General features: G+C 51.6%; 1 protein-coding gene across 5 annotated transcripts in view; it reads left to right on the top strand.

The window, feature by feature from the left end:
- The first annotated feature begins 3,532 nt into the window (after positions 1-3,532).
- Positions 3,533-25,647, top strand: part of PPFIA4 (PTPRF interacting protein alpha 4) — a 173,351-nt gene continuing 151,236 nt past the window's right edge. For 3 of the 5 annotated variants that reach the window (XM_038380192.1, XM_043500427.1, XM_043500428.1), the window contains exon 1: positions 3,565-3,643. The gene's annotated coding sequence lies outside the window, so the exon portion shown is untranslated. Of the gene's footprint in view, positions 3,644-25,647 lie in introns of all 5 variants that reach the window. The other 2 variants (XM_038380190.1, XM_043500429.1) reach the window with 2 other exon arrangements.

The following is a 25,647-nucleotide window of genomic DNA, read 5'->3' on the forward strand; positions in this document are numbered from 1 at the left end:
GCCTCAGCCTGCTCCGGCCCCCCTCTCGCGAGAGCGCCCGCGGGGCGGGGCGGGGCGGGGCGCGGGCAACCCCCGGCCGTCCGCGCGCTCTGACGTCATCGGGCCGGCTGCGGGCGTGGCTGGCCCTGCCACCTTCCTGCTGCTGCGCGAGCCCGACTGTCCGGGCCCGGCGGCGCTTAGCCACGCCCCCTCCGCGGGGCCCCGCCCCCTCGTGCGGGCCCGGGTCTTGCTCCCCAGCCCGTCTCCCCTCCATCGAGAGACAGGGCAACTGTGCTGTGGGGAGCAGAGCCCCTGGCACGGGGGGGGACGGGACACGGTTCCCCGGGCACGGGGGGGAGGGGACACAGAGCTCCTGACACGGGGGGGGGGGAACACGGAACCCCTGACATGAGAGAAGGTTGGGGGGGCAGGGACATAGATCCCCTGGCTGGGGGGGCGGAGCCCCTGGTATGGGGGAAGGTCTGCGGGAGACACAGAGCCCCCGGCATAGGGGAGGGGGACGGAGCCCCTGGCATGTGGGGGGGGAGGGGACACAGATCCTCTTGCTGGGGGGGGCGGCGCAGGGATGGAGCCCCTGGCATGGGGAAAGGTTTAGGGGGACACACAGGGCCCCTGACATGGGGGGAGAGGGAGGGGAGCCGCCTTGGTCAGCAGGGAAGATGCGATGTGAGCTGTCTACACTGAACAAACAGGCCCGCCATACAGCTTCAGAACCCCAGCGTGGCCCTCAGGCCAAAAAGTTTGCCCACCCCCGCGGTAGCGTCACCGTAGCCTATGGGTTCAAATGCATCCGATGAAGTGAGCTGTAGCTCAGGAAAGCTTATGCTCAAATAAATTTGTTAGTCTCTAAGGTGCCACAAGTCCTCCTTTTCTTTTTGCGAATACAGACTTACACGGCTGCTACTCTGAAACCGGGCAAAGAAAAAAAAAGGTTGGAGATAACATTTTCAAAAGGACCCAAATAGCCTGAGCCCCACTGACTTCAAGAGACACTTATGGTCCTACCTGCCTAAGTCACTTTTTCAAATGGGACTTACGCTGCTAAGTGTCTTCGGTGCTTTTGACAATTTTTTGCCCTAGGACTGTGCCATTTACAGTAGTACCGAACCATTCTCAGGTTCAGGATCCCCTTGTGGTAGGTGTCTGCACAGTGGAGTCCTGGTCCATGACAAGGGCTCCTCAGTGCTATGGTAATACAAATAATAGATAACAATAATAAGGTGTGACAGGTTGGTGTTTCTCTTTTTCTTACATATAAAATTCAGGTCTTGTCTACCCTGGAATACTCTGGCAAGTGAGAACAAATGAAAGTAGACATAAGGCAGAAGTCTGAGCAACTGAGAGGGGAAGGCGTATTTTAGTCATATTGTTCAAATCCTGTTGTCTTGTATGGTTTTGGTCACACCAGTGTCCAATGGCCATTTTGGAGAAAGGCTATTCAACACCTCTGCCCCACCCCAGTTGAAGTGTGGGAGCGCACAATACATATCCTCTGAGACGCCAAAAATCCTCTAGCCCAGTGCTTCTCAAGTTATCTGATGTGGGGGACTGACAATTTTTTTTCCCAATGCGTGCGCAGACCGGTAGCCGATGGCTCGCAGGCCAGCACTGGTCCGCGAACCACCACTTTGAGTAGCACTGCTCTAGCAGAATTAGGGAACAGAAGACTTAACAATCCTGATATGTACAAGGTAAAAAAGAGGGGGGCGGGAGAATGACCATGCTTTCTCTATAAACCACTGTGTTCCATATGATTTCTCTTTCTGCCCCTGTTTCTCAGGATGGTTTTTTTGTGATTGTCTAGTATGTTGTTACCTCCAAAGAAGAGAGAGACTCAACAGGAGCTATTGGCAGAGCTGGGGAAGGAAGGAGGGGCCGTGCTTAGAGAAGCAGTATGGCCCAGTGGTTAGGGCACTAATCTAGAACTTGAAAGACTTGAATTCAGTTCCCTGCTCTGCCACAGACTTTCTGTGTGACCTTGGGTAAGTAATTTAGCCTCTCTGTGTTTCCCAGCTGTACAATGGGAATAATAGACAAGGTGGATGAAGTAATACCTTTTATTGGACCAGCTTCTGTTGGTGAGAGAGACAAGAGGCTCTTTCTGAAACAGAGCTCTGTGTAGCTTGAAAGCTTGTCTCTCTCACCATCAGAAGTTGATCCAATAAAAGGTTTTACTTCACCCACCTTGTCTTTTTAATATCCTGGGACTAACACGGCTACAATAATGCATCCAACAGTGGGAATAACAGCACTTCCTTGCCACACATTAATACACACTTTAATGCATTGAAGTTTGTGAAGTGCTCAGATATTACAGTAATGGAGGCCAGCTAAGTACCCAAGATAGACAGATAGTTCCTGGGGATTCAGTATCCCTTGTGGCCTCCCAGCAAAACGTGACACATTAGAACTAGGATATTTATATAACATATTGTGGATGAATATGAATGTGCGGGGAAAGGGCGTGTCTGGGTGTTTGCAAATTACATTTCAACCCTGACAGACACTTGGAGAGGAGCCTGCCAGCATGTCAGCCTGGGGTGTCATACTTTGGGAAGGGCACAGCCCAGACCCATCAATCTAGGCCCAGACACTGGAATTTTACCTGTGACTGACGGCCTGACCCTCCATCCCTAAAGCGCTAATATGCTATTGTGGCGGTGGTGGCGGTGCTCCCCTTCCTGGGGTCATGCCACACGCACTGGGAGGAGGAGGAGGGTTGAAATGACCCAGCGGGCTGCACTTTCAGCCAGGCTTCCCTTTAGCAGATGAAGAGTGCAGTACAGAGAGGGGAAACACCCTCCCCATCAGCCCCCTAAGTGGCTCTCATCTGCCCTGGGTGTGGTGGAGACTGGGTGGGCCATAGGTCACCTCTGGCCTTCCTGCTTTGTTCCCTTGGAAGGGAACAGATAGGGTCTTTGCTTCCCCTTCTGGGAAGGGGCAAGACTCAAGCTCCCACTTAGACTTCTGGTGGGCTCCTGGCTCCCCACACTGGCCCTTGCAAAGGGGAAGTAGGCGATCACTCCTCCTCTGGACTTTGCCTGTCCCTCTCCATGGGGCTGCCATCCCCACAGCCCCAGCAGCCTGCTAGCTGGTCGGGGGAAGTGCGGGGCTGAGAAATCAGGAGATACTGTATGAATTTTTAAATATGAATTTAAAAAAATCACCAACAGGTTGGGTCCACAATCCATAACCCCGCCCCCCCGCCCCAGATAGGGGAATGGAGGGTCACAACGGGGATGGCCACATGGGACATAGAAGGCTTGTTAACAGGAGTGGATCAGGGCCTGCTCTTCCCTGACATGAGGTGCACTTGGGACAAGTCCTCTGGCTGAGGCTTGAAGGCTGGGAGGGAGCCAGAGACCTACCCCCGCCCCCCATTGGCTGGGGCCCTGTGCTTTCAAGAAGGGGGGCTAGCATAGAAAGCCTCTATGGGAACTAGAAGGCAGAGGGGGTGGGGCAGGGGCGGGGCTATGCCTTGATGAAAGGCAGGGGCGGGGCTTAGAGGAGCAGGGCGGGGTGGAGTGGAGTCAGGCGGGGGCGTGGCTAGAGGCGGAGGGGCGGGGCTCGGCCAGCCGGCGCTGCGGCGGCGGGCGGGGAGCTGCTCAGCTGGCTCCTGCATCCGCCGCATCTCCTGGAGCCGGTGAGTGATCGCGAGCGGGGGACCCCTTCTCTCGGGGGGCACTTCCCCGACCCCCGCGATCTCTGAGCCGGGGGCCCCCTCTTATCGGGGGCGGGGGGCAGGCTGCACCGGGGGACCCTTTCGGGGGGCACTGCTCCGGGGGCTCTGAGCCTGGGCCCCCTCTTATCGGGGGAGGGGGCAGACTGCCCTGGGGGTCCCTTTCTCTCGGGGGGCTCAGGGCTCCAGGGATCTCTGAACCCGGGACCCCCGCCCGTGCTGTCAGCTGGGAACACTGCTGGGGGGGTGTCTTTCTGTTGGGTGGGATGACACATTGTCCTGAGGGGTCTCAGAGCCGGGGGGCTCCCTCTTACCGGGGAGGTGTACACTGTCTCTGGGGGGGGGGTCACACTGCTCCAGTGGTTTCTGCACTGGGATGTCCTGTCATGTCCTCATCATGCCCCCTTCCTGCTGCCGAGAGCCCAGGGGAATACAGCCCCTCTCTGCAGTGAGTGAGCAGCGGTGTGGTTGCTCCATCTGGCCCTGAATTTTCCTGCCGGTTTTGGAGGCTTTTTCCACCCTCTTTTGCTGTACCGAGTTCAAGTGGGCTCTCTCCCATGTTGCTTTGTGAAACGCTCACACAGAAAAACAGAGAGCCAGGCTAGCTGCACAGGCAGTAGGGTGAAACTGAGTGGACATGCAGTGCTGGTGAAGGCACACGATAACACAAGAATACAAGGGAAAAAATTATTCCCCACCCTCTTCCAGGTGGTATTAAATACAACATGAAACCATGGAGGTGAACTGCTTTCAGACGGCATTGTGACTTTTCAAGTGACACTGTCCCTTAGACTTGATTTGGGTGCTTTTAACCCATGTCCCCTCAGGCACTGGGGCATCTCCGTTGGGGCATTGTCCGCATTTGATGGAAATGTTTCAGAGTAGCAGCCGTGTTAGTCTGTATCCGCAAAAAGAAAAGGAGGACTTGTGGCACCTTAGAGACTAACAAATTTATTAGAGCATAAGCTTTCGTGAGCTACAGCTCACTTCATCGGATGCATTCCAGTGAAGTGAGCTGTAGCTCACGAAAGCTTATGCTCAAATAAATTTGTTAGTCTCTAAGGTGCCATAAGTACGTCTTTTCTATTTGATGGAAATGAAACTGAGAGCCAGCATCATCTGCGTTAGAAACAGAGGCATTGCCATTCTAGCTCAGACCCAAGGTCCATCTTGTTCAAAGTCCCGTCTCTAGCAGTGACCCCACACCAGATGCTTCTGAGGAAGCTGCAAGAGTACCATAGTAGTCAGAGGTGATCCGTCATCAAAGCCCTTAGTGTCTCATAGTGACAGTAGGGCTAGGAACCAGGTGGGCTTGCTGTGGGTGCCTCTCAACTCTTTGGGGTTTATCTGAGAAGAGTGAATGAAGCCAGCTTACCATAACTCCATTCATCCCTGTAGGTGAGCCCTCAGGGCTTCACGGTCAACAGTGTCTAATGTTAGCAACATATCCAACAATCCTGGGAGATTTTCAGCTTTTGTGTCTACAAGGATGTCTCCTATCTGACCTGCCTCTGTACCTTATTCTGGTTTTGAGTCTAAATTGGGTGGGAGCTAGAGGATTGGTAGAGACCAGGTGTCACTGATGTGCCACCTCTTTCTCAATAATGGGTCTTTTAAAGGGACTGTTCAAGGCAGGAAGCTGACAAGATGGTTTGCACCAAGAATTGGATTCTGGGGCAGAGGCTGCACTGGTTTGTTCTCAGAGTGTTTGGAGCTAGTTTATTAAGGTGTGGATGGTAGTTGGCTGAAATTTGCTAAGAGTTCATTAGGGCACAGGTTCCACAGTTGGATGGTGTCCTGGGAACTTACTGGGCCCAGGACATCTAACTGGGACGGTCTTCACTAATCCCACTCTCCAGAGGGGAGAAAGCTGAGGGGGTGGAGATGATAGCAGCAAGGTTACTATGCCTCTGATGAGTCTGCCTAGGCTGGACATGGAGTCTAAGGTGGCACCAAAGACCACATGAGAGAACTTTAAGGTTTTCATGACTGACGTGAGATCTTGTTATCTGCATGGGTATTATTGGAGCTGCTCAAGCTGACTAATGTCAGAGACTCCAGTGCCAGACTGGACAGCAGCTCTTATTGTTCTGCTAAGGAAGACAGTGAACTTCTTGGGATGGTCCTCTTACCGCTCGCTTAGCAGGCATGTGGGCTCAGATGGCTCTACCTGCTTGGTGGGGTGCCTCCCTGTGATGTTAGAGGAGGCCATATCATCTCCTCATCTCATTGAGCAGCCCCTGGACTGAGCTGCTCTGGTCCTGTACTGGTGGTGGTTTCCCGCCAGGTCTTGGTGTGATACAGGCTAAGCTGTGTGTTTCCTGTGGATGCTGCTGCTCTTGTTGACTGAACTTGTCTTGCTTTGCTTGTTCCTAAGAACCAGGCTGCTGATCCCTTTTTGCCACAGAGATCAGACAGGATTGTCTCAGGAGGGGTCTGGAGAAAGCGTCTGCCCTTGGTCCCTTGCTGGGATATTTGCCTCTGTCTACTGGGGAGGAGGGAACAGGGTTGGCTTGGTGTATCTGTTCTCAGGCTTTGTCCTTCTGCAGTCTGTCAGAAGCCTGGGTTTCAGTGAACCTCCTGGCCCCTTGCTGGTACAGTGCTCTGGAGGAGCGTGTATGTGCCTGAGTACACAATGGCTGTGTGGGGGGAAGTTGAGGAAGAGAGGATTAAGTCCTGGGGTGAGCGGGGGTGATCTGTGGGTCATGAGGTCCCTGGCGGCTCATGTCACCACGGCATATTGCAAAAGAGATTGGCTTCCTTGCCAGAGTCCAGCCACAGAGAGAGGAGTTTTGGGAGGAGAGGAACAGAGATCGAGCCTGGAGCCCGTGATCCTGTTTTAAGGCCACCTAACCCAGGTGTCTAGTGCATGGGAATTTGATGCAGGTACTGCAGCTGTTGGAGATGGGGAAGGAGGAGATGTGTTTAAAAAAAAAAAAAATTATGAACAAATGTCTGGCACCACTGTCATCATCTAGCACAATTTACTCTGGTAAAGTTCTGGTTTAATCTTCTCCAGAGAAGAAATATTAGATTCTTCAGCAAACAGTGAGAGCCTCAAACCTTGCTTTCTAAAAGAAGGGGTTTTCTACTTGGGAATATCTGATCTTCTCTCCCCTGCCATCTCCTCAGATAACTTGCAAACATGGACTGGGAAATCTCTGAGCCATTAATTGAAGGGGCAGCGTGTTGAATCCTCAGCAGAGCTTTTCCTTCAAGTGTTTGAGCTAAAATGTGTGAACAGAATCAGGGTTTAAATGGTCTGGGGGCTGCTGCATGCCCAGGCTTGCGCTGAAATGACTAATGGTGTGAGTTAAAACCGATGTAGTTATTTTGGTGCAAGTTGTGTGGGTATTCATGGAATAAAAGTAGCTACAGAGAATGTAGGCCTTGTCTGAACACGGAAGTTGCACTGGTAGAACAAAAACTGGTTTAAAATGTAGCTTGAGCCAAACAGGTGCAAACCCTTGTGTGTACTCTCTAATGTTGGTTTACCTAGTGCCTGTGAGGCTATACACAGAAATAGCGAAATGGGTTTTCATTCACACTTGTTATTTCAGTGCAATGTTGTGTGTTGACCAGTTCTATTTGTCCATCCTCCTCCCCCGTCACACACCTCTCTCGCTATCTAATCCATCGTATTTATGGTGATGTGGGACATGGAATACATTGCAGATTGTGAGGTGCTCAGATACATCATTACAGGAGCCCTGGGAGGCTGGGCGGTGCTGTTATCAACCTTGCCATGCGCAGACCAGCTCCAGCAAGGGGGCACTTTGAGTTGAGCGTGGTAATTGGACAGACCCCTATCATCGGCCCAACGCAGGGCCGTCTGATGGGCATGTGCTGATGGGTGTGGTGGCAAGATGCATGAGCAGGGCTGGCTCATGCGTGCTCTCATCTGCGGGTGCTGCCGAAGCCACTAGCTGACTGTGATCGTGATGCTACACGACGTGCTGCTGTGTAATGCTCTGTGCCCCTGCAGTGGCTGGTTGGGAAGTGGCTCCCCCGAGCGAGTGCCGGTGGGTGACTTTGGTTGCTGCATTGGTGGAGCGCTTGGCTGCCCCCAGGTGAGTGCAATTTCAGGTCAGGAAATGCCAAACTGTGCACCCAGCTCTCTTTGGGGGAGGTGATCTTGTGCCCTGAGCAGTTAACTGCCTGTGTCTGATGTCCTGAAATAGCAAACCCTCTGCTGCGTGGTTGGGGAGGAGGCAAGGCTGCTGCTGGGATTCTGTGCTCCAGTTTCCCATGATGGAAAGGGTCAATCGCCTTGGCGGGGCTCACATTGTGCAGCTCTGTAAGAGAAGCCGACCTTTGTTCAGAACTGCCGCCAGCCAGCCTGGTGTTGTGCAGAGGGAGGGCTCTGCTTTCATTCCTGGCTGGAAGTGAGCAAAGCCCAGACTTCTTCCCCCAGCCCAAAGCATAACTCAAGACATGGCTAATACATGGGGACAGGACAAATCTGATCTGCTGAGGCATTGACGTCCCTGTTATACCCATGGGATTTCTGTACCCCGTAACACATCCGAGAGATATGCTCACTTAAAGAGGAGTCCTCTTCATGGCTAGGGGGGACGGGCTTGGGCATCAGATGCATTGAGCCCTAGCTCCTGCTTTGAGCCCGCTGTGCCCCATCGGCAAGTCTTGGCAGTCAGTGGCTTTTCCTGTCCGGAAGTTGCTAGTCAGATCCCATCTGCTGTGTGGGCACAGACACAGATTTCTACCCGTTCGTTAGTTTTCTGCATCATGGAACAGCATCCCCTTGTCAGGGCTCTTCCTTCGTAAATCAGGGAAAGTGCTTGTAATATTGCTGGGGAATGAGCATCGCTAGAGCTCCCCTGGAGGTACCTGAATTTCCAAACCATGCCCTAGTCTGACTCACCATTCTTCTTATTGTTGCCATAATGCCAAGAAGCCCCAGGCATGGACCAGGCCCCCGTTGTGCTAGTGCTGTACAGGCACAGATCAAATACAGCCCCTGCTCCAAAGAGCTGACAATCCAAGTAATCCATCAATCTTTTCTATAGCCCGATGCTTGGCATCTGTAAAAGCTCTCTGTTTAGTACCTCCTGCTGCTTCTGTCCCCTGTGAAGAGTCAGAAAAGGCACCCGAGCTTTCTTGGCTGCGGCTGGTTCAAGCCACCTGCTGATTTAGATCTAAAAGGGAGCGACTTGCTTTTCCTGAGCTGTTCAGGTCAGTGGTTCTCAGCCAGGGGTATGCGTGCCCCTGGGGGATACACAGAGGTCTTCCGGGGGTACATCAACTCATCTAGAGATTTGCCTAGTTTTATAACAGGCGACATAAACACACTAGTGAAGTCAGTACAAACTAAAAAAAGAAAAGGAGGACTTGTGGCACCTTAGACACTAACAAATTTATTTGAGCATAAGCTTTTGTGAGCTACAGCTCACTTCATCAGATGCATTCAGTAGAAAATACAGTGGGGAGATTTTATGTACACAGAGAACATGAAACAATGGGTGTCACCATACAGACTGTCACGAGAGTGATCAGGTAAGGTGAGCTATTGCCAGCAGGAGAGCGGGGGCGGGGGGGGGAAACCTTTTGTAGTGATAATCAAGGCAGGCCATTCCCAGCAGTTGACAAGAACGTGTGAGGAACAGTGGGCGGGAGGGAATAAACATGGGGAAATAGTTTTACTTTGTGTAATGACACATCCACTCCCAGTCTTTATTCAAGCCTAAGTTAATTGCATCCAGTTTGCAAATTAATTCCAGTTCAGCAGTTTCTCCTTTTTGAAGTTCTTTTGTTGAGGAATTGCCACTTTTAGGTCTGTAATCGAGTGACCAAAGAGATTGAAGTGTTCTCCAACTGGTTTTTGAATGCAATTTTTCAGTAACAGTGGCTGTTACACTTTTGTATTTGTATGTCTGATTTTGTAAGCAAGTAGTTTTTAAGTGAGGTGAAACTTGTGTGTGTGTGTGTGGGGGGGGGGGTTAGCATAATGCTGGTCCAACTCCACACCACCTCTGCCTGGGTTAGGGATTCCCTGGAGGGTGGAGAAGGCGTCACACACTGCAGGACCAGCTTCCTGCAGAATAGTGAGATGGGCTCAGGCAGCCTGGTTGTGGGGCATTGAGGTGGCATGAGAAAGCACCTGGGGATTACAGTGGATGAGAAGCTGGATATGAGTCAGCAGTGTGCCCAAGAAGGCCAACAGCATATTGGGCTGTATTAATAGGAGCATTGCCAGCAGATCAAGGGAAGTGATTCTTCCCCTCTATTCGGCACTGGTGAGACCACACCTGAAGTATTATGTCCAGTTTTGGTCCCCCCCACGACAGAAGGGATGTGGACAAATTGGAGAGAGTCCAGCCGAGGGCAACAAAAATGACTAGGGGGCTGGGGCACATGACTTACGAGGAGAGGCTGAGGGAACTGGGCTTGTTCCATCTGCAGAAGAGAAGAATGAGGGGGGATTTGATAGCAGCCTTCAACTACTTGAAGGGGAATTCCGAAGAGGATGGAGCTCGGCTGTTCCCAGTGGTGGCAGGTGACAGAACAAGGAGCAATGGTCTCAAGTTGCATTGGGGGAGGTCTAGGTTGGGTATTGGGAAACACTATTTCACAAGGAGGGTGGTGAAGCACTGGAATGGGTTAGCTACAGAGGTGGTGGAATCTCCATCCTTTGAGGTTTTTAAGGCCTGACTTGACAAGGCCCTGGCTGGAATGATTTTTAGTTGGGGTTGGTCCTGCTTTGAGCAGGGGGTTGGACTAGATGACCTCCCGAGGTCTCTTCCAACCCTAAACTTCTATGATTCTAAGAGGCAAGTGGCTTGCTTCAGAAAAGGGTCCATGCTTGGGTGTGCTAGACCTTCAAGTGGGGAGAGTAGCTAGCCCTCCCCATGTCTTCAGTCAGGGAAGAGCCCGCTAAAGAGCACTACGTTCGAGGAGCAGACGGCACGGGAACGGCAACATCCATCAGCAAGGCGGGGCAGGAAGCACAGGGCATCACTTCCCCCTTCCAGCCCCGATGCTCCTTCTTTGGGGCAGGACCATTCCAAGAACTGCCTCAATGCACCTCTTCCCACCCTGTCCTAATTGCGCTAGCACTGGTGATGGGTGCGGCTGGTGCTCTCCTTAGGCACCCTCTCTTCTCCTTGCTGCTGCAGTTGGGGCCCCTTCCTGCTTACACAAAGGCAGGTGCTCAAGGAATCTTCCAAAGATTTCTTTGCACTCCTCTCAGGCCCTGCACAACCGTCTCTTCCCAGCCCCTGCGCACTCTGCTGCTGGTTTTGGTCAGATACCTTGCAAGAGATGATGTAGCTGTAGTGATGCTGAATATCTTGTCGCCTTGCTGGATTTTGATTCCCCCTCCTCCCTACCCCCCCCCCCCGCGTGCGATGCTGTGAAGTCGTTTTTGGTACCATCTCCAATGAGCTGCCTTCACTTCCTTTCAGTTCTCCTACTCCTCGGGGAAGGGGATGTGTTAAGTATGAGAGTCACATGGGCAGATCTTGCTTTTCTCTCGAGCTGTGTTGTGGCTAGAATTTCTTTCCCCTGAAACTTCCCACAGTTGTTACCATGGGCCCGGTTCCATCAGGGGAGCCTTGGTGCGGAGCGGTCACTGGCATTCTACCTGTTGTGGAATGAATAGCATTGGTGATCGCTGGTGCTTAGAGGCTGAATTCAGCACCTTCCTTTGGTACTCCTCCTCTGGAGACCTGCTGGAGCCGTGTTGTGTGTGAGGCTGCCTGGATGGGGCAGCTTGGTCACCTTCCTGTGGACTGACTTGACTGTAGTGCAGTTCTTTGCAGTTCTCTTGGCTGGGTGCACAGTGCATGTCAGTAACATTTCCTGCCCCCACCTGAGGGTGGCGTTGCTGTGTCAGTTAGGGCTCTGCCCCAGAGCAGCCTAACATGATGCAGTCAAATGGCTGCTGCCTTCTGGTATCTGCTTACTTGCTTATCTTGGTATTTTGTTAGCTGGGGCGTGGCGTAGGCTTGTCTACGCTTTAAACTCTGCAGTGGCATAGCTGTAGGTACTCCACCTCCCCAAGAGCTGGTAGCTAGGTCGATAGAAGAATTCTTCTGTCAACCTAGCACTGTCTACACGGGGATGTAGGTTGGCTTAACTATGCCCTGGGCAAACACTGACCTAATTTTCTTATGTAGACCAGGGCTTGCAAAGGCAACTGTCTACCCAGGGGAGAATAATAGATGGCCTACTGCCATTGCACACCTTGTAGTCAAAAGGGGATCGAATGCCTGCCTCTCCGTCTGTGCTTGTCATTTCCCTCACTCTCTTGTTGAGATGCAGTTGGCGCACTTAGCTTTGCAAGGTGAAAGACTCTCATGTCTAGCCAGGCTTTGCAGACGGAAGGGAGGGGACGCAGGGCTGAAGGATTCTTTGCAGCACACATGATCCTCTCCTGCTGAGCTCATTTTGGACTTCAAGATGTGTGGCTGGAAACACGGGTATAAAGCTGGCAGTAGACTGGATTTCCCCACGTACTGGTGCTCTGTGAACAGTTATAGTTGGCAAAGTGCTGCTATGATCTGTAGTATGGTTCTGGGGATAACACAGGGGATGAGTGAAATGGGGACCAGCTGAAGTTGGGAAGGAAGACTTGAAGAGGGGGATGGCTAGGGGATGTGATGCGTGAGCCCCTGAATGAATCTATGATGTTAAACAGAATCTTCGCTGTTGCTTAGCTGCCTTCTCGTGTCTCAGAGGATCTTGCAGCATTAAACAATGGTTGTGGAGAAGTCCTGGAGGTTCCTTCTGCTTAGAAACAGTTATTGTCAATACTCTCTCCTTGACTGGGCTGTAAAGGGTGGTTCCAGGCGCTTGCTGGTATTGCCTGGCTTTTAATGTGGTGGTTTTGTGTTCAGAATGAAGATGTGCAGAGAACAAAACTCCCATTTCCCTGCTGATCCTAGCGACCCTGGACCTTTCCAGGGAGCTGGGCCCATCGTCCACCATGCATGAATGGTACTTGTCTCGCCCCACCAGGAGTCATCAGCATTGGAGAGGAGGTGTAGTTGGCCTTTATGGCTTTGGAGGGGTGGGGTCAGGGGCAGGGGCAGGGAACTCCTTGCTTTGAAAGGGCTCTTCCATTCTCGCCTCCCAGTTGGCGGTCGGTCTGCAAATGTCACCTGAACTTGATGAACTCGCTGAACAGTGAAGGAGTCCCTGGTGTGGCTTAGTTCTGAGATCTTCTCCTTGGAGGTAGGCTGCTGTGTTCATGACTTTCAAGATGAACCAGCTGTCCTGATCAACCTGGGGCCTTGTCTTCTCCAAAATGTAGAAACTTTGGCTCTTTAGTCAGTCATAAAAATTACCAGACCCTTCCAACCTTTAAGCTCTTCTCTGGTCTTCCTCCAGAAGTTGTCCTCCTGCAAGGCAAGGTACCCCAACTGGACGCACTCTTCCAGGGTGGGGCTTCTCCCTGTTCTTCTGTAGCAGTAAAATACCTTCTCTCCTCTTGTTTATAATAATGGTTGTTTTGCTGCAGCCAAGAAACCTGTTACATCTCTGCTGCTACTGCGCAGAGGCAGGATGACCCAGTGGTTAAGATGCTAGCCTGCGGCTCAGGAGACTCTGGTGCAATTCCCTTCTCTGGCACGGACTCCTTGTGGGACTTTGGGCCTGTCACTTAGTCTCTGTGCATCTGTAAAACAGCACTGCCCTGCTTGTAGGGTTGCGTGAGGGTACATATGCTAAAAACTGTGAAGTGCTCAGATACTGAAGTCAGGGGGACTTTAGATAGCAATGCATTCTTGCTCTTCATGGTGCTGAGAATCAGATTCTTACATCCTTCTGACAGGTTTCAGAGTAGCAGCTGTGTTAGTCTGTATTTGCAAAAAGAAAAGGAGTACTTGTGGCACCTTAGAGACTAACAAATTTATTTGAGCATAAGCTTTCGTGAGCTACAGCTCACTTCATCAGAGAAGTGAGCTGTAGCTCACGAAAGCTTATGCTCAAATAAATTTGTTAGTCTCTAAGGTGCCACAAGTACTCCTTTTCTTTTTACATCCTTCTGGTTGCCCAGAAGTGCCAGTGTTTTTACCTACCAATGCAAAAGATTCCCTTTGGATTTTTTAGCTTAGTAAAAGGCATTACCTCTCCTATTTCCTGCCCTGCCATCCCCTGGCACCTGAATCTTTCTGACAACTATCTGCTAATGATAACAGAGGTGCTAACGATATTTCTATCTTTAGTGTTCCTGACAAATTGAAAGTTGAGTCACAGCCCTGTTGTTGATAGCCATTGATAAACCAAATGGAAAGCAACCGTCCTTGCCTCAGCCCCAGCGATTATCCCCAATCCCCTTGTGACTTGTTCATAGTACTGCTCTTATAACGAACTCTTGCTTTGGTTATTTAACCTGCCTGCTCCCCATAGACATGGTCTGAGACTGAGACAGTCGATTCACGTGTTCGAGGGAGATGGTCGCCTTTCCCCTCCTACCTTTAAAGCTTTGGACAGAGAAAGTATTTTGCTCTCCGTTATTGTGATTCCTCTTGGGCTGTGTTGGGGGGAAATAACTTGATCAACTGGGTTTTGTTTAATTTTAGTCACAAGGTTTTAAAAATGACCTGATTTTTAGCAAAGTATGTCTTTTGTGCTTTGTAGCTTAGAAATGGCTTGGCTCTCTCTCTCTCTCTTTTTTTTTTTTTTTTTGCACTTTCTCTCAAAAGTAATTTTAAATCTTAAAAAAACAATCAAAAGTATTAGCATTCGCAATTACTTCATGTTCTCCGCGGGTGCTGGCATCTCTTCAGCACATGGCCAATAAATTGAATTCTAAGAGCTCTGCAGTGAGTGGCACAAGCATGCACTCTGAAGTCTGTTCCACACACACGCACGCTCTCTCGAACCTAAAAATACCGGCACTTTAATGATCAAATGACTTGGCTCTTGCACAGCCACCATTTTCAGAGTAGCAGCCGTGTTAGTCTGTATTCGCAAAAAGAAAAGGAGGACTTGTGGCACCTTAGAGACTAACACATTTATTAGAGCATAAGCTTTCGTGAGCTACAGCTGTAGCCTCTAAGGTGCCACAAGTACTTCTTTTCTTTTTAGCCACCATTTTGTGTTTTACTGTTGCCGTACATCTGCTACCGTGTGAAGGGCCATATCAAGGGTGGGCAAACCTTTTGGCCCGAGGGCCACATCTGGGTGAGGAAATTGCTTGCAGGGTTGGGGCAGGGGATTGGGGTGCGGGGGCGGAGTGTGGTGTGTGGGAGGAGGTGCGGTGTATAGGAAGGGGCTCAGGGCAAGAGGTTGGGGCAGAGGAGTGGTACAGGGTGTATGAGGGGGTTGAGGTGCCGGAGGGGTGCGGGGTGCAGGAGGGGGCTCAGGGCAGGGAGTTGGGGTGCAGGATGTGGCAGGGGGCTCAGGGCAGGGAGATGAGGTGCTGGCAGGGGCCTCAGGGTGGTGGGTTGGGGCGCAGGAGGCGTGCGGGGTGCAGGCAGGGGGCTCAAGGCAGGGAGTTGGGGTGCAGGATGTGGCGGGGGCTCAGGGCAGGGAGTTGGGGTGCAGGAGGGGTTCAGGCTCCGGCCCGGCGCCGCTTACCTAGAGCGGCTCCGGGGTGGTAGCTGCGTGCACCGGGGCCAGGGCAGGGTCCCTGCCTGCCTTCTCCGGCCCCATGCCGCGCCACTCCGGGAAGCGGCCTGCACCACGTCCCTGCATGGCCCCTCGGGGGGTGGGGCACAGAGTTCTGTGTGTTTTCCTCTCCTGTGAGTATCTCCCCCGAAGCTCCCATTGACTGTGGTACCCCATTCCTGGTCAATGGGAGCTTTGGGGGAGGTACTCACAGGCAAGAGCAGCATGCGGAGCTCTCTGCTCCCCCACCCACAGGGGCTGCATGGTGTGGTCGCTTCCAGGAGCAGTGGGCCCCATGGGGGTGGCAGTCCCACGGGCCGGATCCAAAGTCCCGAGGGGCCACATCCTGCTCTATGTATATAGTATTTCAATAATGCACTAGCTCTAGCCATCAGCACAAACTGTTTATTATTTGTATAATCGTAGCACTTAGGAGCCCCAGTGCTGGCCCGCGATCCCATTGTGCTAGGCGCTGTACAAACACGGAGCAAGCAGATGGGCCCTGCCCCATGGGTCTGATTTGGTGCCGTGCCTCCAGGAGGTTCAGTCCACCAGGAGTGGGGAAAAGATCGCTTTGTGCCTTCTGGGCTGTACCATGAGCCAGTATGGCCCCGGCCTAAGTTTAGAGCAGCCCCCAGTAATCCATCCTGTGCTGTGGCCCAGTCCAGAATCCCCACAGCGTGATGCTCTGAGCTTGTCCCCAAGCACATTCCCCACGCTGGAGCTTGTGAGGAGCCGTGGTGTCTCCTGTGTCTGGAAATACTGCCTTGGCTAGCTGCAGCCCCTGTGTGCTGCTAGGGCACTGCATAGGGGTTGGAGTAGGGGACAGAATCTGCTCCATGGCTCCAACTCTATCTAGTGGGAAGAGCAGAGGCTGTGAAACTCGAGCTCTGCAAGGCAGGGAAAATCAGGGCAGGGAGAGAGGAAGGGCCTGGGTTGGGGGGATGAGTGGTGGTGTGTGTGTGGTGGGGCAAAGCTGAGGGTCTTGTAAGGGTCAAGTTCCTAATTGTTTTTTCTTGAATAAGCAGACAAAACCATCACAAACTTTAAAATGTTGTTCAAGGAACAACGCACTGAAAAACCCCAACCAAAATCCCTTTGCCTTTAAGCCATGTGCATGGAAAGTTCAGAGAAGGTAAATGTTCACAGCTCATCCAACCTCTCAATTGTATTACACATGCAGCCTTGACTCTGACATCACCTGTCCACCACCACCACCATCTGTTGTACGAGGATACGCTTGTGTCTGAGCTTTGGAAGTCGCGGACTAAAAATGCCGTGTATCGCATTCTATACGCATTGACTAGCTGGCCATTTATATCATGCGTGATACCTTTCTCGCCATAGTAAATAAGTAATGTGCTAGCCTGGCTTGAGTTCTGTGGATTGGATGAAGGTGGATATGTGGTTGTATCTGGATGGCTGGTCTCCAGTGCTCAATGTGAGGGGAATGTGAATGGTATACTGAGGTTTCCAGTTGGCAGATGGAGGATGGATGAGTAGATTCAGTCTCTTAGCTAATGGTGGATGAGTAGAAGGATATTGTCCTTGACCATCAGGGCATCCGATGAAGTGAGCTGTAGCTCACGAAAGCTTATGCACAAATAAATTTGTTAGTCTCTAAGATGCCACAAGTACTCCTTTTCTTTTTATGATCTTGGAGAAAACCCTGGGTCCTGGGGATTGAAGGAGTCCACACAGTTCCCATGAGGCAAGGAAACCCCAGGTACTTCATCTTTTAATCTTTAACGGAGGGTAGCTGGCTGAAACACCCCTGGCATCACAGTAACGCCTTGCTGTGTGCAGGTTCTTATCATGGTGGGATCTGGATCCTGCCATCTGGGAGCAATTTTTCTGTGAGAGGAGAGGCCAAGATCCAGTGGCTGGAAATTGAAGCTAGACACACACAAACTGCGACTAAGGTGCAGCGAGCGTGACAAACCATTGGTACAAGTTACCATGGATTCTCCATGAGTCGGGCACCTGGAACTGAGATTGGATGTCTTCCAAATGCTCTGCTTGTGCTCAGCCACAATTGAAAGCTTGATGCAGGAATCCGTGGGAGGAATTCTCTGGCCTGTGTTATGCAGGTGGCCAGACCAGATGATCACAAAGTCCCTTCTGGGCCTTAATTTATAGGGGTCCTATGTTGGCAGAGAGACAAGCTTGCTTGAAATAATGAGCATTTGCCCCACTCCCTGGCCTCTTCTGGGGTTCGTTGGCCTGCATGTACAGTAGTGGGCCAGGGGACAGAAAAGCCTGAATAGGTATGGAGCTCTCCTCATTCCAACTTTGCTCACAAATGAGGCTGCAAAGAGGAGTGTGAAACCTGTCTGAGGGTTTCATTGGGTGGCTGTTGCATCTGGCAGAACTCAATACTCTCTGGAATGCTAAGGAGCTCTGAATGCGTTCAGACGACTCGTGGCCACCCAAAATAGCTCTGGTAGAGGAAGCACACATGATTAGGAAGGTTTCAGAGTAGCAGCCGTGTTAGTCTGTATTCGCAAAAAGAAAAGGAGTACTTGTGGCACCTTAGATGAAGTGAGCTGTAGCTCATGAAAGCTTATGCTCTAATAAATTTGTTAGTCTCTAAGGTGCCACAAGTACTCCTTTTCTTTTTATGATTAGGAAGGTGAGGCTAACGGAGATAATTGTACTATGCAGCTTTTTCCCTTGACTCTACAGAATAAGCTGACAAGTGCTTTTATCTAACTTAGATGCTTATCTGCCCCGTTACCATAGTATCTGAGCAGCTCGCAGTCCTTACTGTATTTATCCACCCAGCACATCTGTGCGGTGGAGCTGTGGTGTTATTCCCACTTTACTGGGGGGAACTGTGCCACAGAGAGGGTAAGTGACTCACCCAAGGGCACAGAGGAAGTCTGTGGCAAAGCAGAGAACCTAACCTGGGTCTCAAGTCCCAGACGAGCACCTTAACCTCTAGGCCATCCTTCTGCCTGAGCATGCACAATATACTATGGCCCTAGGCACTGTGGCTGCCTTGAGCACCCCCATGGCGGATGTCCTACATCGGTTTGGATAAGGCCTCCTTTGAAAGGTTGAACTATGGAGGCCTGAATTTTCAGGAACAGTAGGTTCCTCGGTGGTACCAATATCTTAGTAAAGAGGCTGATCTGAGTCTGTTCCCCCAGTCCCTCCTGGGGCTAGCTCACATGAGACATTCCCTCTGGCTGCTTCCCCCAACCTCTTGGTGACCAGGGCTGCAGATGCCAGCTCCCTGCTCAGCTACTTCTCTAGGCTCTTCTGTAACTTGGACCCTTTTCACCCCTCCCAGCCTTTCCTGCTGTGCAGCCATCCCCTCCACCTGCCCTGGTGTCAGTCTTCCTCTGCTACTGGCTCTCGGGTGTGGGCAATGACATGGCTTACCAGGGGCGCTGGAACCATGTGTACAGTGGGGGTGCTGCGAGCCATTGAACCAAACAGTCAACCCTGGATAGGATGGAAACCACATCAAGCCCAGGGGTGCGGCAGCACCCTTAGTTCCAGCACCTACTGCTTCTCTTTGGACAGCCTCCTGTTGCTGCTGCCAGGCATCCTGTCCCCCTGCTACACTCAGTAGCCTCTCTCCCCTAGCACCAGCTCCTTGTTCTTCAGCAGCACCCTTCCCCTAGCCTTCCTGTGTGGCTCGCTCTCTGGCTTGGGCATGTGGAACGTTTGTCACGGCAGTATTTAAACATAGGAGCTAGGAGGGCTCCTACATGGTCTCTGGGGTGGCTCTGCTCAACCACTTCCTTCTCCTTGTCTCTGCCCCCCCCCATTATTTGCATTGCTGATAGTACCCGGGGTCCCAGTCATGGGCTCTGCTGTGCCAGGCACTGTACAAACACAGAAGAAAAAGGCAGTTGTCTGTGGAGCTTAGTCTAGTTCCACTGCCGTTTCCTCCAGCAGCTTCCCCTCCTGCCCCTTGAGGTCTCCATACCCTGCTTCCCCTGCCATGGTCCTGCACCACTAGCCCCACAGCGGTGACTGGGACCCAATTGTCACTCGCTGCCTCCACTCTTGGCCTGCTGGGCCTCTCTTCTCCAAGGTAAATTGGGAGTTTGCCCAGGGGTCGTGACTGGCTTCCTAAAGGGTCTGGCATGATCTGTTTGACTCCATTGGCCTTGGTGACCGGGATCTGAGCTTTCAGAGCTTATCCTAGGGGAGAGGTTAGAAAATCTCTCTGCTCTTACAGATCCTCCACTGATTTGGATGAATGCTAGACCCTCCTTAAGGGAGGCTGTTGGGGGGAGAGCATCCAGCAGCCAGTCCTGTGGGTCTGTGGTGTGCCAGATCTTTCCCTGTGAGTGCGTGCTGGGTGTGTCGAGGGGGTGGATTTGCTAGCTGCCATTTCTGGCTGGTATGAATCTGGCTAACAGCTAGCATGGGCTGTGAGCCAGGGAGGAGAGGGGTGAGAAATGGAGGGCTGGGGAAGGAGAGCGAGGGGCACGTCCGTGCAGGTGGCTGCAGCTTGCTGGGCTGTGATGGAAGCAGGCAGACGGTTGGTTCTGGGTTCTAAAGGGCATGTCAGAGCCGAGGCTCAGCTGCTAGCTTGACAAAGGGCTCTGTGCTCGGGGCATCCCTGCCAACTGGGATAGTGGCAAGTGCTCTTCCTGGCTGAAGGAAGGGCTCCTTTGCTGCACGGGGACCTGCCTGCATCTTTGCGGGGCTGGGTTCACTTTGCCTGCCTCCGCTGAAGGGGAGGGTCCTGTGAGCCACTGGGGAGCTGCTGATTCAACTGAGGAGCTGTGGACGGGAAGTCGGCTCTGGGTACCGCTGTGGCTTTGGTTGGTTTGTTTTCCTTTGTACATTTTAACGTTGTAAGATGGTGAAGTGGGTTATAAAGAGCCCTGCCACTGTGCAGCTGCATCTCTCATTGCAGGGTTGCTCTGGCTGCCTTCACCTCGCGCTTGTCAAGATCTGTAAAAAAAAATAAAATAAAATAAAATAAAATAAACTGCTCGTATTGTCAGATACAGTACAGAGCAAGATGGTCTGAACCCTGGGCGTGCTCTGAGAGTTTGAACAATGAGGCAACCCCACAGGCTGTGTCTGCCTCCACTGCTGAGCTGATGGGAGGAGAGGGAGGGGTTGTGGGGTGTGTGTGTGTGTGTGTGTTTTTATGAAATCCCTTCAAGTCTCCCAGGCTGAGAATTGTATCCACAAATGCAGCTTGTGAGCATCTGGGGAAGCGGTGATGGAGATGCAACGGGGAAGGGAGCTGGTGATGGGAAATCTAAGCTGTTGCTGTGTGTAGCCACTGTTTGTAGCTTGGGCGGAGCAGGGTGTGTGTGTGGGGGGGGAATCATCAGATTTATTAAAAAAAACAGGAGGGTTTCTTGGTAAGAATGAGTAAAATGGGAGAGTAAATTGGCTAGGGTCTAATAACAGGTTTCAGAGTAGCAGCCGTGTTAGTCCGTATTCGCAAAAAGAACAGGAGAACTTGTGGCACCTTAGAGGCTAACATTTATTTGAGTATAAGCTTTCGTGAGCTACATCAGATCCGATGAAGTGAGCTGTAGCTCGCAAAAGCTTATGCTCAAATAAATGTGTTAGTCTCTAAGGTGCCACAAATCCTCCTTTTCTTTTTAGGGTCTAATAATGTCTCTCTGTTTGTGTGCTGGGCAGGAGCTGGAATGAGGGTGGTCTGTGAGACTCCTCCCTCTGGGGTGGGCACCCTGCTGTACAGCATGCTGCTTGCCAGGGCCAGGTCAGATTTCACAGCATCAGCTGGGCTGCAGAGTTCTGGCAAACTGTCTTTCCTTTAAGAAAAGGAGTACTTGTGGCACCTTAGAGACTAACAAATTTATTTGAGCATAAGCTTTCGTGAGCTACAGCTCACTTCACGAAAGCTTACACTCAAATAAATTTGTTAGTCTCTAAGGTGCCACAAGTACTCCTTTTCTTTTTGCGAATACAGACTAACACGGCTGCTACTCTGAAACCTGTCTTTCCTTTGTGCCTGTGGATTCACAGACAAACGTACTGTCTCTGTTTCTCTGCAAATCACGTTGCAGGGAGGGACCATGGCTGGGAGGGTGGGGTTGGTCAGGAGCTGGTCGTGGTGAGGGGTATCTTCCCAGCTCTGCTACTGTCTCCACACACAAGTGTTAAAGGGCAATTCTTCCCTGAAAAGTGACCGTATAACGGGCCTCCCCAGCGTCTTGTCTCTCTCTCTGGGTATGTCTATGCAGCTCGTGAAGGTGTGATCATAGTACAGAAAAGCATACCTTTGCAAGCTGTAATCTAGATAAGGTGACATGGGCTAACAACCAAAGTCCAAGCCTGCCAGGGACCCTGGATATAAACTCTAGTTGCTAGTCCGTGCTGAAGCCCATCTTACCATAGCTACACTCCCGTTGTTACCTGTGCTAAGTAGAGGAGAGCCAGCACGGGTATGGCTACCTGTGCTTCAATCACACCTTCACTTGCAGTGTCGCCGTTACCCACTGAGTCCAGATGAGAGGCGCTCACTACACACACTCTCTCTCTCTCGCTGCCAGCCCTACAGACTTCCCGGGATCGGAGAGTCACGCTGATGTACATTAGCTGAGACGTGTACATTAGCTGTCTTCATTGCAATTCATGCATCCGCTAACTTGCTCCAATTTGGTGGGAAAAGATGGGATGAATCCACTGATATAAGTTCCTGAAGTCTTCCCCTTGCACACTTAAACAAATCTGCGGTTCTGCTGAAGGGTGTCTTCTTTAAATGTCCCAGGTAAAGCAAAAATCCCTCCATTCTCGTCTCCCTAAGTGACCGGATAAAACAGGTGGGCCTTATATCATGCCATGAAAATCATAGACTGAGACAGATGGGAGAACAGGGCTGAGGCCCTTCACAAAGGACCCAGTCAAATGTGAAGACTGTTAGCAAATGCCCTCTGGTTTATATGGATCGTTGTGATGGCAGATTTGGAGAGAAGTGGCATGTCAGTTTTTGGATGGGCATTATCCAGTGTGGCTGACTTTAGATGTTCTGCGTTTCCCAGTTATATCCTCTCATCACTTGCTATTTTTACATAGTCTGGACAAGTAGATGTTAAGCTAGCTCTCTAGTGCTTTTCATCCGTAGATCTCAAAGCACTTTACAAAGAAGGTCAGTATCCTCATCCTCATTTTACATATGGTGAAACTGAGGCACTGATAGGGCAGTGATTTTCCCAGTTTCACTCAGCAGGCCTGTAGCAGAGCTGGGAATAGAAACCAGATCTTCTGAGTACTAGGTCAGTGCTCTTTCTACTAGGCCACACTGCCTCAACTATGTTCCCTCCCACCAAGCTAAATGCAGTTGTTTTTTTGGATCCTGGACTGTGACAGACATGGTGTGTTTTGAAATGTGCCAGCTGATCGTGGATCGGTGGCTATGTTTCAGAAATATGTCTGCCATCCTCCGTACACATTACATGTTTTAGTTACGTGATGCATTTTCTCTGTAAAGCCAGGGCTGTTCGCTGCTGCTTGTTCTCTAGTAGAATTCTCATTATGCCCTAATTGAGACCCAGCCCATGTCATGGATTTCCCTGGGCCTTTCCTCTACTGGAGGATTGTTCGTCTTCTTCCCATTGCACCTGACTCGCCGATGACATTTCCTGAAGTCTGATCCCCTTGAACTCTGCACAGTCAGGAATGGGACCAGAGCTGTACAAGTAGCTGCAGACCTTGGAGCCAAGCTTCTCCATTACTCACACTTGCATTGAGTTCTCACAATGGCTGGAAGCCAAGTTGGACCTTCCTTGGTCAGGACAACACCTCCTGCATCAGGAGTCTGAAGAACCCTTTTGTGCATGAGCATACAGCCCAATCTTCATCACCACTGGCTTCGGGTGCCTGATTCTGGAGACACCTTAAGGTGCCCAGGGTGGGCTCCAAAAAAACCCCAGAGGCTCCCAAATGCACCTGGCTGCTTCTGAAAAATGTGGACTCTGTGTTCTGCCGTTTAGGATACACTGGGAGCTTTGCTTTCTGGTCTTCTCCAGAACCGTGTGTGGGGCTTGGCCTACGCTTAAGTTAGGATGGCACAGCTACATCAGTGAGGGGTGTGACGGTCTAGCCCCTAGTGTAGATGCAGCTGTGTTGATGGAAGAATGCTTCCCTCGGTGTCGCTACCATCATTCGGGGCGCGGTGTTCCCACAACAATGGAAAAACCCCTTTCATCAGTGTAGGCTGGCATTGCGAATCTGGGAGAGTCTCCATAGGGTAGACATACCCTGTGTCTGTCGGGGAGTTACACGCTGGGGAGAGCCATTGCATGTCACAGAATGAGGTATAACGAGCCATGTGTGCATGGGCCCTCAGTGCTGCAGGGAGACTGTGTTCTCTTGGGAAAGAGCTTTGCACGGTGCAGGCCCACAAAATGATCCCAAGTCGTATTTCTCTTCTGTTTTTCTCCTACCTGCACATCAGCTCTTTCAATGCAGCCCTCGCTGGCCGGTGCTCAGGGTGGCTGGACGGGAATGGGCAGGAAAGGTGGTATAGTGGGTAGGCTGCTGGCCCGTGACTCGAGAGACGTGGTTTCAATTCCTGACTTAGTCACAGGCCGTTGGGCAAGTCATTTAATCCGGCCTGTGCCTCTGTGCCCCATCTGTAAAAGGAGGGGAGTAGCCCTGCCCTGGCTCACAGTATCTACATCACAGACGCCCAGGTGCTTGCTCACTACGGTGGTGGTGGTTGTCGCACTCCCTAGGTAGACGTCCCTCTCACTTGCTGCCCTTGGAGCAAAGCACTGGATGTCATTGGGTGCTGTACTGAGGGGGATGGCGTTAATCTGGGGGAAGAAGTGCTGGGGAGGGTGGGCACTGTGCACCCTGGCTGACTGATGGAAATCTAATACCTCAACCACCTCAGCAGGGGTTGAGTGGAGCCTGCCGTGTCACTGGTGCTTAACGTGCACTGCCGTGATGAAGACCACCCTGGTACATCCTGCTGTCACAGCATCAGGGGTTGGCAGCCCCTAGCGTAATGGCTGTGCCGGCATCTGTGTTACAACCTCCCCCATCCCGTTCAGGGAGGCTACCCCCTTGCCCCGCCCCTTCTGCCTGAAGCTCCGCCCCCACAGGAGCCAGAGGAAGCCTGAACCCCTCCCACCGCGGCTTGAGGAGCCACCCCAAGCCCATGCACCGGCCCACCTGCCTGGAGGAGCTGCCCCGAGCTCTGGCTGCCCAGAGGAGCTGCCCCAATCCCTGCCACAGCCCGGCACCCCCAGAGTCACTGGTCCCCCGCCACCCTAGTTTCTGTCTAGGGGTGTCAGGACTATGTTCCTGGAGAGCTTTTCCTTGGGAGCTTTCCCAGTGATCCATTGCTTGTTAGCTCTGGTAGATGCAGATAGTCCAGGTGACTCATTGCTGATCCACAAGGGATCGAACAGGGACATCTGCAGCTGAAAGCAAGAGTGGCTACAGCTTGAGCTACAGAGCCAAAGTGCTCTGTCCGGGGGCTGTAACCACTCACACTTTGTGTATCGGGCACAGAAGGGGACCTTGTAATGCACCCACCAGTGGGTTCTCCTAGGATTAACTGCAGCTCCGGCTGCCTCTGCAGTGTTTCCTTCTCCAAAGTCTGCAGTTCTCTTCACCAGTCTGTGCAGCACGACAGTCTTGATTTGGCATCTAGACCTGATGCTCGCTTTAGGACAGCAGTTCTGCCACTTTGGCCTACTCTGAACTCTTCGGTGCCCCTTTCTGGGGGTTCTGTTCCTGCTAGAATCCTGGAAGTGGGGGCATGCAGATACCACTGTGAAGAGGGGTTGCCCACCTTAACTATGGCCCACTTAGAGCATTGTCTCTTGCCTCTGTGTAGTCTCACTACCCACCAGTCTTCTCTTCTCCTTGGAATCCTGCTCTGATAGGAATTGGGGCTTCAGTGGCAGGAGCTGAGGCAGCTGGGGACCACATGGTTCTGACTGGGATGTTCTTGTGGTCCCAATATCATCTGCTTTTCTAGATGATGACACCAAACTGGTGGGGAGAGGGGCTGCAAGCACTTTGGAGGACGGAATTAGAATTCAGAACGGCCTCAACAAATTGTAGAATTGGTCTGAAATCAACAAGATGAAATTCAATTAAGAAAAGTATAAAGTACTTCACTTTGGAAGGAAAAAATCAACTACACAAATACAACATGGGGAATAACTGGCTAGTACTAGTGAAAAGGAGCTGGGGATTGTCATGGCTCACAAATTGAATGAGTCAACAGTGCGATGCTGTTGTGAAAAAGGCAAATATAATTCCGGGATGTGTTAATAGGAGTGTTGTATGTGAGACGCAGGAGGTAACTGTTGCTCCACTTGTCACTGGTGAGGCGCCAGCTGGAGTACTGTGTCCAGATGTGATTAGAAAGAGGTTAACAAATTGGAGAGAGTCCAGAGGAGAGCAACAAAAATTATCATAGGTTTGGA

The sequence above is a fragment of the Dermochelys coriacea genome, chromosome 21 (genome assembly GCF_009764565.3).
Source record: "Dermochelys coriacea isolate rDerCor1 chromosome 21, rDerCor1.pri.v4, whole genome shotgun sequence".
Classification (NCBI taxonomy): Eukaryota; Metazoa; Chordata; order Testudines; family Dermochelyidae; genus Dermochelys; species Dermochelys coriacea.